This window comes from Otolemur garnettii, unplaced genomic scaffold, assembly GCF_000181295.1.
Source record: "Otolemur garnettii isolate 467f Iridium unplaced genomic scaffold, OtoGar3 scaffold00021, whole genome shotgun sequence".
Classification (NCBI taxonomy): domain Eukaryota; kingdom Metazoa; phylum Chordata; class Mammalia; order Primates; family Galagidae; genus Otolemur; species Otolemur garnettii.
The window spans coordinates 8,482,986-8,496,574 of record NW_003852416.1 but is presented as its reverse complement, the minus strand read 5'-3'; the positions used below and the strand labels follow the sequence as shown (position 1 = coordinate 8,496,574).

The following is a 13,589-nucleotide window of genomic DNA, read 5'->3' as shown; positions in this document are numbered from 1 at the left end:
TTTTTGCGGGGTTGGGGGGGTGGGAATCTGATAACTCGCTGTATTCAAAGATCTGGGCCAGACCTCCTCATCCTAATTTAGAACCACAGATTACTGCCACTTGAGGGTCAGTGGTGCAACTCAGAAGCCATCATGCAGTGGTCTGATAATCCTTGCATGTGTATCCATTCTTAACAACTATCCATGCAGAGTTAACTGATTCATTTCTCAAACGTGTCACACTTTAGAAATTCGGTTTCCTATATCTGACAATATAGGACGCATGTCCCTGATGGTCCCATCACGTCCCCAAGTCATCATTCACCTCTAGTCCTACCATCTGCTGTATTACCTTTCCTTTTTCCATGCACACACCATAGAGAGAATTGGTTGATGCTCCAGTTATGATGCACCCAGGTCCTTCTGCAAGTCTGCAGAAGAAAGCCTTTGATGTATCCACTCCTCCAGGCCAGGGGTCAATCCCACTGGGATCTAGACCACAGGATCATCTTCAGCGTTGACATAGTAAGGGCTGGAGGTGGGACTGAACACAATCTTCTTGGGCTTCCTTATGCCCCTCAGTATCTCTGTCAGCTCATCCTGAAACTGGACATACTTCCTGAAATCCAGAACACCCTGGGCATCATAACTCTCCAGAAGGGCAGGGTAGACCTCCAGGCTTAACTTGCTCAGCCTGGCAGTGTGGCGCAGCAGGTCCTCCAGGGTGGCCCAGGAGAGGAAGTTCTCATGGAAACTAAGGGTTGTGAGCTGGCAGCAGCGGCTCAGGGCAGGCACGATGACATTGAGTTGGGAGTCCACCATCCTCTAGAACCAAGGACTGGACGGTGCCTGCACCCTTCTCTAGCAAAAGTTTAAGAGGCTCGGGACTGAAATGGGTCAGTTCAATGTCTTCCAGATGCAACTCCTTTGGCTAACTCATGCTTGGCCAAGGGGACAGGTTCTCCCAGTCTGATGTGGATAGGTTACAGAAATAAAGTAAGAAGATTTTCAAAGGGGCTTTAAAGCACCTGCACCTGAGAACCTGCTGAAGACCGTGTCTCAGAAAGCAAACATACACATGAAGCTTCCAAGGTGGTTTAACTTGAGGAGCTGAGAGGTGAACTAGGCAACAATCTCGCCATTCTGATTTGGGGAATTATGCCACATTCATAGACGTTTAAGAGATCCAGTTTGCTGAGATTACTCATCTGGCCCAGTTAAGGAGCAAAGCCCGCAGTGGTGGACAGGTCAGAGCCACAGTTTAGTTGCACCTTCTGGATACAGTCCAGGTCCACCATTTCTAGGACCTTCCTCATATTCTGGCCCATCATCTCCTCTATCATCAGCTTCCTACAGCACAGGTGGAGAGCATCTTTTCTCTTCCTAACCCAGCGAGGAAGGTAGGTGAGGCACTGATCCAGGGTGCTTTCTGTCAAGGCCAAGTCTACGAAGACCATCACCGGCCCTGGCCTTCTCATCCCCACACAGTCCTTTGCTGTTGGTCTCTTCTTTGTGGCTTCTGAGGAGCGTGCTGGGTCTCCACACCATACTGTCCAGAAGTTTCCCTTGATATCCTACAAATCCAGCACTTGCAAGTTCCGCCTCCTGAGCCGATCCTTCTGGGCAAGCAGCATATCCAGCCTGTTCAGTACATCTTCAGGTCACGTGTCTTCATCAGGGACCCCAGAGGGAGATGGGTGAAGGGCCAGGCCTGCACCATCGCCATCAGGACTCTGCTGCGTCTCCTGGTGACGGCCTCTATGAACAGCAATGGGAAGAGCTCCCTGAGCAGCACCTCCAGAGCAGATATGGCCAAGACTTCATTTCTCACCAGACTCTGCACAGCCAGGTCCAGGAGTCTCGGTGGGGCCTTGAAGCTCATCCTGGTGAAAACCAGATCAGGACACAGTTTGCAGAGTGCTGGGCCTCAGGCAGAAACCCACAGTAACTCCAGGCTGCAGAGCTTGGGGACTATCTCATGGCTCTTCAGAAGGTTGACCTTTCTAATCTCCTTTCATACCATCAGCTTCCAGCCAGAACTGCTCTCTCACGAGATTCCTGAAGCCCCACTCAGTTAGTCCTGATTGAGCTTTTGGCTTTCTCCATGTTGATTGATTGAATCAGAAATCAGATCATGAAACTCTAAAGTGCCACCAAGGTCAACAAGATCTATAGGAGGGGCAGGTGCTCAGCAAGTTCTCATTTGTCCAATTCTAAAGTTCCTCTTGAAGATATCAGCCAGGCTGTGCACAGCCAGATCCAGGAGTCTCGGTGCACCCTGATGGTGGCTCATCTTGGTGAATCAGGTGTGGACTCAGGTCACAAGGTGCTGGGACCTCAGGCAGAAACCAACAGTAACTCCAGGTGACAGGGCTTCAGGACTGTCCTGTGGCTCACCAGGAGCTCACCTTGTTTATTTTCTTAATGATGTCTTTGATGAATAAAAGTGTTTTATGTTGGTAAAGTCTAATTTATCAAGTTTTTTTTCTGAATTATGTAAGAAATCTTTATCACCAAAACTCCAAAACAAGAAAGACCTTCGTCTAGAATTTTTATTGTTTTAGCTTTTATGTTTATGTCTTTATTCAGATTAAATTTTGTATATGATATCAGGTAGGGGTTGATGTCCTTTTTTTCTTCTGTCTGGACATCCAGTTGTTATCATTTTTTGAAAATACTTTACTTTCAATGGAGACTTTACATCTTTTATGTTTACCTGGATGAAATTGAAACACATTCTTCTTAGTACCTCAAGAATTGGAAAAAAAAAATCCAATGTAGTCAATACACTGGAATACAATGAAACCAATATATAAACAATTACATGCCCACATGAAAGATAAAACACAAATATAGTCTAGCAAGGGGGAGGGGAGAAGAAGGGGGGCAATTGGTGGGATCTCACCTAATGTGTACAATGTGAGAGTTCGGGACAACTTGAACTTTATCTTAGAATTGAAAACAATGTGACCTAAACATTTGTGCCCTCATATTAATTTGAAGTAAAAAAAAAAAAAAAAAAAAAAAAAAGGAAAGAAAGAAAGTACTTTACTTTCTCCTATTGAGTTGCTTTAGCATCTTTGTCAAAAATTAAATATTATATAAATACAGCCCTATTTTTGAGTTCCTTTTTTCTTTTTTCATTGCTCTGTTTATCCTTTTGTCAGTATCACACTGCTTTGATTAATGTAGCTTTCACTTTTGCTCTTCCTTTATAAAATTCCCTTGGATATTCTAGTCCCTTGCATTTCCATAGATTTTTTTTTTTCAGAATCTGCTCATCAGTTTCTACTGAAAACAAAGCTAGCAAAATTCAAATTGCAATTGTGTTGCAAATGCAGATTAATTTGGGAATAATTAACATCTTAACAATATTGAGTCTTTTGAGTTTTAGATGTTCTTTTAGTAATGTTTTATAATTTTTAGTGAAAAGATTTTGCATGTCTTTTGTTAATTCCTAAGAATTTCATGTTTTCTGAAGCTATTGTAGATGGGATTGTTTAATTGCTACTTTAAATTTCATTTTCCAATTGTTTGCTGCTAGTATGTAAAAATATAATGGATCTTGCCTATTAACCTTATATCTTAGAAACTTGCTAAAGTATTATTAGTTTAAGTAGTTGTCTTGTAAATCCTTATTTTCTATATAATGAAAATGGTGAATAGAGCCAGTTTGGCTGCTTCCTTTCTGATCTGTATGCTTTTATTTCTTCTCTTTGTCTTATGCTACTTAGGACTCCTGTTACAAAGTAGAATGGACCTAAAAATAGATACCTTTGTGTTTATTATTTTACCAAAAAATATGAATACATCCAACATTTTTCTAATAAGTGTGATGATAGCTGTAGGTGTTTCATAGATCTTTTATTAAACTGAGGAAATTCTATTATATTCTTAATTTGTTGAATTAAAAAAAATAAGTGTATATTAAAATGAAAGAGAAAGGATTTTCCAAATAAATACTTCTGTATGTATTGAGATGAATATATAGTTCTCCTCTTTTATTCTGTTAATGTACTTGATTTTAAAATGCTAAAAATAACTTGCATTTCTGGAATAAACCCAGCTTGATTGTAATGTATTTTCTTTTTTATATTATTGGATTCAATTTACTAATGTGTTGTTCGTGAACTTTGAAAAATTCAATAGAGAGCTTCAACAGTATACTCAATCAAGCAGGAAAAAGAATCACTAAACTTGAAGACAGGTCACTTGAAATTATCCAGTCAGAGGAGCAAAAAAGAATTTAAAAATGTAAAGAAAGCCTATAAGACTTATGGGACAACATCAAGTAAACCAATGCACACGTTACCTAAGTTCTGGAAAGAGAAAAGAAAGACGAAGAGGCAGAAAAATTATCTTTAAAAATAATAGTGAAAAATTCCCAAATCTGAGAAGAAAAATTAACATCCAGATTCATGAAGCAGAAGGGAACTTAAATAAGTGAACTCAAAGCAGTTTATACTGAAACACATTTTAATTGTCAAAAGTTAAAGACAAATCAATACTTTTGAAAGCAGCGAGAGAAAAGCAACTCATTACATACAAGGTAACCCAGACATAAAGCTGTCAGCATAGCTCTCCGCAGAAACCTTACAGGACAGGAATGAGTGAGATGATATATTCCAAGTGCTGAAAGAAAAAAACTGCCATTCAAAATATACCTAGAAAGACTGTTCTTTAAAAATGAAGGAAGGAGACAGGCTTTTCCAGAAAAACAAAAATGGAAGGAGTTTATCACCTCTACATCTGCCTTACAGAAGTGCTCAAGGGAGTTTTCCAAGTTGAAATAAAAGGGGACTAGACAGCATACAAAACATATAAATCTTACTGTAATGATGATGTATAAGTCACTTTTAACCCTTGTAGAAACAGTAAAAGACAAAAGTATCAAGAATAACTGGAATCACAAAATTTGTTAATGAAAATACGCTAGAAAAGACGTAAATTGGACATCAATGACATTGTATGTGTGTGAAAGAGTTAAAGTGTAGAGATTTTGAATGTGATAAACAGTTATAACTATAATAAATCTTATTCAAATCTCATGGTAAATACAAATGAAAAACCCTATAGTAGATACAAATGAGAAAAGAGAGAAGTACATCACTATAATAAATTGTCAAATCACAAAGGAAAATGGCAAGAGAGGAAAGAACAAAAGACCTATAAAATAGACAAAGTAATTAACAAAATGGCGATAAATCTTTACCTTTTAATAATTGCTTTAAATGTAAATGTATTAAATTCATCAATCAAAAAATATAGAGTAGCCAAATGGATTAAAAAACCAAGATTGGTAGCGCCTGTGGCTCAGTGAGTAGGGCGCTGGCCCCATATACCGAGGGTGGCAGGTTTGAATCCAGCCCTGCCAAACTGCAACAGAAAAAAAAAAAACCCCAAAAAACCAAGATCTAAAAATATGTTATCTACAAAAGACTCACTTTAGACTTAATGAGACACATAGCGTGAAAGTGTAGGGATGAAAAATGTTATTCAATGCAAATAGGAGCCAAAAGAGAACAGAGTTGGTTATTCTTATATCAGACAAAATGGACTGTAAGTCAAAAACTATAAAAAGAGACAATTGTCACTGTACAATAATAGTTTCATCAGGAAGATACACAAATTGTACATATATGTACGCCCAACATCAGACCATGTACATGTATAGAGCAAACATTAACAGAGAGGGAGAAGTATACAGTGATACAATAATAGCAGGAGACTTAATACTTTACTTTCAATAATAAATAGATCCTCCAGATAGAAAATTAATACATAGCAGACTTGAACAACACTGTAACTGAAGAGACAGAGCATTTTATCTAACAGCAGCAGAATAAATGTTTTTCTCAAGCACACATGGTACATTCTCTAACAGACATAACATGCTAAGTCCCACAATAGGTCTTAAAATATTTAAGAGCATTGAAATTATGTCATTTATCTTTTCTGACCACAGTTGGATGAAACTGGAAATCAATAACAAAATGAAAATTGAAAAATACACAAATATATGGCGATTAAACAATATACACTCTTGAACCACTGTATCAAAGAAGAAATCAAAAGGGAAATTAGAAAATCTTGAGACAAATGAAAACAAAGCACAACATGCCAAAATTTATGGAATATGGTAAAAACAGTACTAAGAGATAAGTTTGTAGTACTAAATGCCTAAATTAAAAATGAAGAAAGAGGGTGGCACCTGTAGCTCAGTGGGTAGGGCGCCGGCCCCATATATTGAGGATGGCAGGTTCGAACCCGGTCCCAGCCAAACTGGAACAAAAAAATAGCTGGGCATTCTGGCAGGCACCTATAGTCCCAGCTACTTGGGAGGCTGAGGCAAGAGAATCACCTAAGCCCAGGAGTTGGAGGTTGCTATGGGCTATTGACACCACGACACTCTACTGAGGGCAATAAAGTGAGACTCTGTCTTTAAAAAATGATAATAATAATAATGAAGAAAGAACCAGAACCTAACTATATGCCTCAAGGAATTAGAAAAAGAACAAAGTTCTAATTTAACAGAAGGAAGGAAATAGTAAAGATTAGGTGGAAATAAGCAAAATAGTAGGAAAACTCAACAAAAGCAAGTTTTGACTTTTGAAAAGATAAAATTGACAAACCCTTAATTAAGAAAATATAGGAAAAACTTAAATAAAATCAGAAATGGAAGAGGAGGCATTAAAACTGATGCCACAAAAATACAGAAGATAATAAGGGACTTTTATCAGTATGTGCAAAATTGGATGACAAAGAAAAAATAGATAGATTTCTAGAAATATACAACCCACCAAGACTGAACAAAAAAGAAATAGAAAGCCTAAATAGACAAATAAGAGTTTGACTCAATAATCAAAAACCTCCCAGCAAAGCCTGCCACAGTGCCTGGCTATTTTTTTGTTGTGGTTGTCATTGTTATTTAGCTGGCCTGGACCGGTTTTGAATCCACCAGCCTTGGCCTGTGTGGCTGGTGCCATAACCACTGTGATATAGGTGCTGAATCAATACCAATTATTCTTAAACTCTTCCAAAAATCAGAAGAGGGGACACTTCCAAACTCATTTTGTGGGGCTAGCATCACCCTGATACCAAAGACAAAGAGACCACAAGAATAGAAAATGATAGGTGAATAGCCCTAATAAGTTGTATCATGCCAGCTCCAACTGCACGTTAAAGAGATCATACACCATGACCAAGTGGGATTTATCCCTGGGATGTAAGAATGATTCCACATGAGAAAATCAATCATTTTAGTACACTGCATTAATATAGTGAAGTTATAAAAACCCAGATTTTCTATTTCATCTTGTGTCACTTTCAGGAAGCTTTTTAAAAGAATTTTTTAAAAATTTCTCTAAGTTTAAAAAAATGTTCATTATTTTTCATATTTGTTATCTGTAGTGATATACCTCTTTTCATTTCTGTTATTAGTAATATATATTCTTTATTTTCTAAGTTAAAGTCAAGTTTTCAAAGCATCAGTTTTGTTCATTTTCTCTATTGTTTAATTTCTGCATTTATATTTATTGTTATTGTTATTTTATATTGTTATATTTTATTGTTTTCTTCCTCTCTCTCACTTTGGATTTCTTTGATTTTTTTTTTCTTCTCAAAACAGAAATTAGGTCACTGATTTTATGCCTTTCTTTTTTACTAAAATAAGCATGTAATGTTATAAATTTCCCTCTAAGTACTTACAGTAAGCTGAATGATGCTACTCTCCAGATATGTCTACTTGCTAATTTTTGAAATTTATAAATGTTACCTTATGTAGCAAAAGAAACTTTGAAGACATGATTAAATTAAGGATTTTGAGATGGGATATTATCCTGGACTATATGGTGGGCTCCATGTAATTGCAATAATCCTTGTAAGAGGTACGCAGGAGGTGTTGGAGTCAGAGAAGAATGCGTTATGCTAAAGAGGGATTTGAGTGTTGCACTTTGAAAATGGAAGAATAGACCTCAAGCCAAGGAATACAGGATGTCCCTGGAAGCTGAAAAAGGCAAGGAAAGTATTCCTTCTTCAGAGCCTCCAGGAGCCAGCCTGCTGACACCTTGACTTGAACCCAGTGCAACTCATTTCAGAATTTTGATCTTCAGAACTGTAAAAGAATAGATTAGTATGTACGTCTTTAAAAGCCACTCAGGGTGGCTTATGGCAGCAACAAGGAACTAGCACAGCACTGCTTTAGTGGCATCCCACAGTTGTAGATATGTTGTAAATTCCCTGTTGTCAGTTCTATCCTTGAATTTTATTGCAACTTGTTTTAACTCCAGCATACAGTCTACCTTGGTGAACAGTCCATGTATCCTTGAAAATAATGTGTATTCTGCTGTTGCTGACAGGATTGCTCAAAAATTTAGGTCTTTGTTTCTCTCTAGTTCTATCAGTTAATAGATGAAAAGGCAGCCTCCGTGCCTGTAGCTCAGCAGCTAAGTGCTGGCCACATGCACCAGGACTGGCAGGTTTGAACCCGGCCTGGACCTGCCAAACAATAACTATAACAAAAAGATATCCGGGCATTGTGGCGGGTGCCTGTAGTCCCAGCTACTTCAGAGGCTGAGGCAAGAAACTTGCTTAAGCTCAAGAGTCTGAGGTTGCCGTGAGCTGTGATGTCACAGCTTACTACCTAGGGCCATATAAGTGAGACTCTATCTCAAAAAAAAAAAAAAAAATAGATGAAATGGCAGAGAGATAGCATTAAATCTCCAGTTATGGTTATAAATTTGACTATTTCTCCCTGCAAATCTGACCATATTGCTTTGTATATCTTGAAGCTCTGTTATCAGGTAAATACATATTTATAATAGTTACATATTCCTGATAAATGTATACTTTTTACAATGGGAAATGTTTCTCTTTATTTCTGGTAACACTTTTTATTTTTGAAGTCTACATCATCTAATGATAACATAATAACTAGCCTTCTTATGCCTGCTGTTTGCATGATATATCTTTTTCTATCTATTTTCTTTCATTGCCTCGGTCTTTATATTTAAATTATTTATCTTATTGACTGCATCTAGTTGGATCTTCCTTTGTTACTATTTTCATGATCCTGTCTTTTAGAGTGTTTAGCCCATTTACACTTAATGTGGTTTATAGATTTTGTTTTCAGTTTATCCACCTACTATTTTTTTTCTCTATTCCTTCTTTCTGGCCTTCTCTTGGATTTGTTAAGTGTTTTCAGAATTTCATTTTAATTTTTTTGTTTATATCTTTGAATTATCTTAAAGAGGTAGCTTTGAGGATAATAACACATTTCTCTAGCTTTTCAGTTTGTCTGGATTTCAAATGTAAAACTTAGCAAATGCATAGGTCCATTAACTCTTCATATATTATGCTATAATCATCATATATATTACATTTACTTGTGTTATTGCTTCCACAACACAATGTTTTATTTTTGCTTAAAAACAGTTGCATGGGCTCAGCGCCTGTGGCTCAAGTGGCTAAGGCACCAGCCACATACACCTAAGGTGGAGGGTTCGAATCCAGCCCAGGCCACCAAACAACAATGACAGCTGCAACCAAAAAAAAAAAATAGCCAGGCGTTTGTTGTGGCGGGCGCCTGTGGTCCTAGCTACTTGGGAGGCAGAGGCAGGAGACTCGGTTGAGCCCAGGAGTTGGAGGTTGCTGTGAGCTGTAATGCCACGGCACTCTACCCAGGGGGACAGCTTGAGGCTCTGTCTCAAAAAAAACAAAAAAAAACCAACAGTTGCATGTGCTTTAAAGAAATCAAGAGAAGAAATAGTCTCTCATGTTATTCACACAATTACTTTGGTGTTCTTCATTTTTCTCTGAAGATCCAAATTTTCTTTCATCTTCAATATTTACCTTAGAATTTCTTATAGCTCAGGTCTGCTGGTGATGAATTATCTTAGTTTCTGTTGAACTAAAATGTATTTATTTCATCTTCATTTCTGAAAGACATTTTTGCTGGATATAAAATTCTGGTTCACAATTTTTTTCGGTACTTTAAAGGTATTTTTCTACTGTTTTTTGACCTCTAGTTTTTCTGCTGTCCGTGGTAATTTATATCATCATTTCTCTCTGAGTAATGTGTCCTTTAACTCTGGCTGCTTTCAATTCTTATTTTTCTTTTTTCCCATCAGTTTCTGATATGCCTAAGTTTGGTTTTTCTTTGTATTTATTCTTCTTGAGGCTCTTGCTGAGCTTCTCAAAGTTATAAACCTATTTTTCACCAAATCTGGAAAAAATCCTGACCATTATTACTGCACCTTTTTTTCTTGTAACAAAATTATGTGATATTAGATATTTGATATTGTCCCACAGATTTATCTCAGATCATTAAAAAATTGCTTATATTTTTATTCTTTTGACTGGATCATTTCTTTGCTCTAAGTTCTCTGACTATTCCTTTTGTCATATCCAGTTTGCTATTAAGAACGCATATACTCATTTTTTAAAATTTAGATTTTTTTTTTTTTTTTTTGCTGGTGCTGGGTTTGAATCTGCCACCTCTGGCATATGGGGCCAGCATCCTACTCCTTTGAGCCACAGGTGCCGCCCAGAACCTTAGATTTTTTTCAGTTATATTATTTCTACTTGATTCTTTTTTGCATTCTATTTCTTTGCTGAGATTTCTTACTTTTATTTATTTATATAAGTATATTTTCCTTTACACCCTTGAACACAGTTAAAATAGCTACTCTAAAGTCCCTGTTTCCTAATTTATATATCTGGTTTATCTTGTAGTAGGTCTCCAATGATTGTCTTCTCCTCTCCGTATGAATCACATTTTCCTCTTTCTTCACATGTCTAGTAATTCTGGATTGTTTCCCAGACATTTTGAATGATATATTTTAAACACTTTGGATTCTGCTATAATCTGAAGAGTATAGATATTTTTGCTTTAGTAGACTTTTAACTTGATTGGACTCAAACTTCAAACTCTGAGCCCCTGTGGTGGCTGGCTTAGCTGGACTCCTTGGAGTCTGCCCCAAGCCAGCATAATTCAGGAGTTAGTCAGCACAGCTTATTTATAGAGTTGGGGCTCCTTTTCCCTGGTTCTTTTCTTTATGAGAATTTCCTTCTCACTTTTTAGCCTCTGTAGACAAATTCTGTCCCATTGCTCTTCAAGCCAGTGACAGAGTTTTCATCTAAGTTTTAGTTTTCCTACCTGTCACTAACTATCCTCAGGTGAAGAGCTATAAAAATGGGAAACTTACCCATTGTTTCTCTCTTCCAGTTTCTGCCTGTTTTTGGTTATTGTCAATCTCCTTTAGGTAATTGCTTTATATGTCTTGTTTGGAGTTTACATTTGGCATCTGAAGGAGGTTATGCTAATAAGGGCTACTCTGCCATTACCAGAGACCCTCTCCATACACTTCTATCACATACTTTATTCTTTTATTTTTTTCTGTTGTCTGTAGTACACATACACACACGCACATACATACCTCCACTATGAATCTTAGCTTGCTTTGATTGTTTTCTGTACCCATCTCCTCATGTGCTCATGTTGGCATAACTCAAGATTTTTCTAAATGTTATTGGTTTTTATGCATTTCATTATAAACAAACTTATTTGTATTTAACTGTACATTAAGCAAAACTGGCCTGAATCTGTCATTTACCCCTCACTTGTTTTGTTTTTGTTTTTGTTCAAGTTGTTCTTTCAGAGAATACAAGTGTGGAAAAGCTTATAATTTTCTTAATGTCAGACAAAATGTTTATTTTATACTCTCACTTAAATGTAATTTGAGTGGCTATGAGACTGTAGGTAAAAATATTCTTTCTTAGAAATTTGGGGGTGGAGGTGTTTGGCACAGGTTTTGTGTATGGGACATAACCACAGGAGAGACTACCTAACAAAATCAAATATTTTGACCTGGTTGTTTGTACCCTCACATTAACCTGAAATAAATTTACTTTTCAATTAAAACAAAAAGAAATGTGCAGGTACTGCTTTTTTTTTTCAGCAGTATGCTGTTGAGATCTGATTCCATTTTTTTCTTGTTCCTTTAAGAACAAGTTCCTTCCTACACTATTTTTTTTCCTGCCTGAAAGCTTTTTAGAATTTTTCACTCTATCTTCAGTTTTATTAAGTTTCATGTAGTGTGTTTAGTTTAAAGGCATTTTATTTTTCTGGGAACTTGGGTTCCTTCAATACAGAATTGGCTCTATAAACATTTTTTTATTAGTAAAATAAAACAATTTATTTTCACTGCTGTATTCCTTCCATTCTTTCCATCTAAAAGTCCTATTTGATGAAATCCGGAACATAAATCCTATGAGATGAAATCAACCACCACCACCACCTGTTTTTTGTCGTATTTTGAACTTGAGGTCATTTTATGCTGGATTCTACACAAACACCTCCTCTCAGTTTTTGAAATGATTAAGTTGCTTTTCATCTATTTCAAGCTGTTTTTCAGTCCACCTATTTATTTCTGAGGCCAGAATTTTGATTCCCAGTATTTCTATTTGATTTTGTTTTTTCAGGTCTTATTTTTTTTTTTTTTTTGAGACAGAATCTCACTTGGTCTCCCCCAGTAGAGTGCTGTGGAGTCATAGCTCACAGCAATCTCAAACTCTAGGGCTCAAACAATCCTCTTGCCTTGGCCTCCCAAGTACTGAGGCTACAGGCACCTGCTGCAACACCCAGCTAGTTTTCTATTTTTTGTAGAGATGGGGTCTCACTCTTGCTAAGGCTTATCTTGAACTCCTGAGCTCAGGAGATCCACTACCTGGGCCTCCCAGAGTGCTGGGATTATAGACACCATGCCCAGCCTGCAGATCTTAATTATACAAATTCTAAAATCTTTTTCTGTTGCCTGAGTAAATTAGTTGCCTTAGTTCTTTTCTCTGAGATGGCATCTCTGAAATATTTGATCATTCTCAATTGCCTCTCTTATGTTCCAGATTCTGTGTGTGCCTTCCTATTCTCTTAAAACATAACTTAAGAGTGGGATTGGAAGATACCACTCTGCTAATGCCTCATGTAGGTATTGTAATAAGGATGCTGTATTGTAAACTTGAATCATGTCTTTGACATAAAACTTAAAAGACCTTAAAAATAGACATGCGAAGTACTATTGTACAAATGGAGTCTAGAAAGTATATGTCTTGAAAAATATCCCGAAATGCTGGCTTTTACCCATGTCAGGAAAATGGCACAGAAAACAGTCCCTGAAACTGGCACAGGCAAAGATCAGTATGGACTTCTATGAAGAAAAGGCCTGGCCTTTGGACAATGGCCTTTTTTACTTAGGATCATCACATACTTTCATATCCCATTTGTATATGAAATTGAATTTCCCAACCTGGGAATGTAGCCAACTTTATGTGGCATAATTAGGCATAGTTGAGCATAGCCAGGGGACCTGGGGACATGTCCTACTCCCTGCCCTTTGTATCATCTGTGTCTCTCAAGACCTGAGAAACAATGGAAATAAAGTGGATGTTATAGCCGGGCATTGCAAATTATGGTCCTGTCTGAATGGCATTATTTCTCTTGGCCCAGTTTCCCAGGGCATACCGCTGGGTCTAATTTCTGTGCTCACTTATTCTGCTGGGACTGCAGACCCTTAAGAGTACGGAAAGAACATAGGCAGTGTTAGGAGCGTGAAAAG

At 37.2% G+C, this 13,589-nt stretch overlaps 1 pseudogene; it reads right to left on the bottom strand.

Moving 5' to 3' along the window:
• Positions 1 to 471: 471 nt before the first annotated feature.
• On the bottom strand, positions 472 to 1,310 carry LOC111724304 (annotated as a pseudogene).
• Between the last annotated feature and the right edge of the window lie 12,279 nt (positions 1,311 to 13,589).